A 2,799-nucleotide genomic window follows, 5' to 3' on the forward strand; every position below is an offset into this window, starting at 1 on the left:
CTTAAGATTCAAAAACATCACACAAGTTGCAATTCAATGGGTGCATTGCATGTATCTCACACTAGTCCTTACAATTAGTGGGTCCGAGAGCGTCATGATATTTTATCAAAATCTTGCTATAGCATATGCATTATTTAGCTATGACATCAAAGAATCCCATAATTTCAGCTAGTTTCAACCTAGGATCCTCCCTTCAGCATTTCAATTATCTTGCGCAAGATAATGACAGTGGAAAAGAGACCAAGTGGAATGCACTCAAGGGGGTATGTCACGTAACACTCAATGAAGTTGGTGAAAATTACGAAAAACTAAGGCTATACAAAAAAAATGTAGAGGTAGTTTCTTCCTATCAGTGTAAACCTAAGTCGGCAAAGTTAAGCAGTAACTGTGCTGATGGGAGATTAGTAGATATGTTTACCCGAAAAACGGTTCAGTTGAATTTGTGTTCATGGTCAAGGACACGTGGATCAGAGTGACCAGTAAAGTAATGAAATATGCGGTTAAATCGATATAAACGAAACATAAATAAAGCAAAAATTTAAGAATAGGCCGAGCCTCGGTGAAGCCTTGAGCTAATGATTACGGCCAAGCTACCAACCAATGACCCTAAACTAAAGTAACAAGATCTTAAAATGAAGCAAGTGCGTCATGTATGTTGTGTATTTCTCTTGGATTCTGTGTCATTTACAATGAAGTGATAAGCCCTATTTATACATAGGATATGGGGTGCACATTCCATGAATTGTGCCCCAGCTAATAATGCGAATTAATACCATAATAATGATAGACAATCAAGAGGACAATAAAGCTTATTAATATCTCGTGGAAGGTGCAGAGCCTTCTTTGCAACAATTGACCGTTATCATTCCAACCGGTGCTATTCCAATGGACCTCCAGACCATGTTGTGTCTCCGGGACCATCAAGCCTCTTCCGGAAGTGCTGAATGCTGACTCATACTTGAGCCATATCCTTTGATACGTGCCATCGTGGTACTGGTCCAGCTATATTATACGCATTTAGCCCAATACAGATAGTCCCCCCACTTTTCGATAACTCAAACAGGCGTAACCGGAAAGTGGAAAAGGCTTTTGAGAATGCGTGACTGAAATGTTTCTGATGGTTGACGAGACGCAGCCTGCAGTGACCTGACACCCCCAGAACACGTGCTCCTTCGTGAATAGGTACCGATCCATATTCTTCTTCACGGAGTCCCGAGGCTCATGATGACCTCTAATGGCTCATGATGACCTTTGGCATTATCTTCGCCTATAAGAACACGCACCAAAACCCCAATTCACTTCACTCTTTCTTTTTTTTCCTTCGAAGTTCCAAAAGGTGGTACCCCAAGAGCAAACTCCGGTCACCGAAAAAAAAGAAAAACTCCAACTTTCAATCTCTTATTCTTAAAGAAAAATGGCAACGCCAGCTGCTCCTACTAACACCACTGTTCTTGAAGCCTCCGCCGCTCTACCGCTGTGACTGCACCACCCTATTCTGCCATGGGCACACATCCACGCGTTGGCGAAAGGAGGAACCCTCTCGCTAAGTCCATCATGCCAAAAAACTGGCATTGGAAAAATGACTTTACTGCTAAAAAGGTCATACTAGACCAGCTCAGAGTTTGGGACTCCTACGCCGGCAATTATCTTACCTGAATCACTACCAATGTCCTTTCTAAAGTAAAGGTTGACTGCTGGTGGAGAGATGCTGAAATCCTCCTCCTTGACCCGGACGAAAGGGTGACTTCCCACCGGCTAGGGTATTCGTTTGTTTATATGTACCTTTTCTCGATAAAAATCGAAAGCGGTGTTGACGAAGTGATCCTTGAGATGTGTCGGCGCTGTAAGGTATGCATAACTCAAATAGGCCCTTCGGTGTGGAGAGCCGTAGCGAGCATTAGGTGCTTTATGGACCAGGCCAAAGTGGGTTTAACCTAGCTCACTTGATTTGGATATATTTGTTGACACCTAATTTTTGACCTCTCGTAGGTCGTTTCAACCATTCGGGGTCCCTGGGAAATGAGTGAATAAGCTGAATAGCTCTAATAGCCTCAAATGATTTTAAAAAAAAAAATGATCAGATCAATATTTCTTCCTTTAAAATCAGTAAAAGATTTTTCTATGCATCATGTTTTGTTTAGAGAATAATAATAATTTTCAAGATATTTGGTTGAATTATTTTAAAAGAGGAAAGAGAGAAATAAGAGAAATTCTTGTTTAATCATTTAAAATCATTATTTTTATTTTTTTATTTTTTTGCCTCTGAAATTTGGATAATTTAAATAGTTTAAGTAATTAATTATTTACCTTTTCTTTACTACTCCTGATTTTTACAAAAAATAAGTATAATCACCCTTTAATGATTTGATTAGGCTAGTTAATTAATTACATAATAATTATTGTAAAACTGAGCCCCTTATTATATATATTTTCCTTTTTTCTTTCTTGATTTTTCCCTGGTTACAATTAGTTTAATTATTCTTTCATTTAAAAGAATTAGCTTATATTTTAAAAAATTTAGCCTGTTGGTATTTAATTTAAAATAATATGTTCAAAATTAGATTAAAAGGCCATAATTAAAATAAATACGTTGGGCCAATTAATTAAAGCTTCAGGCACATCAACGACTTAACCGACCTTTAATTTTTTTTTTTTTATTATTATAAAAAATATGTAGCAACCTGATTTTCCTCGCGGTTTAAATTTTCTTTAATATTATTTTAAGTTATAAATGGTTAATAATTAAGTATACTTAGCATATACACCAAGTATACACGCATATATATGAGATATATGTGT

The sequence above is a fragment of the Lycium ferocissimum genome, chromosome 6 (genome assembly GCF_029784015.1).
Source record: "Lycium ferocissimum isolate CSIRO_LF1 chromosome 6, AGI_CSIRO_Lferr_CH_V1, whole genome shotgun sequence".
Classification (NCBI taxonomy): domain Eukaryota; kingdom Viridiplantae; phylum Streptophyta; class Magnoliopsida; order Solanales; family Solanaceae; genus Lycium; species Lycium ferocissimum.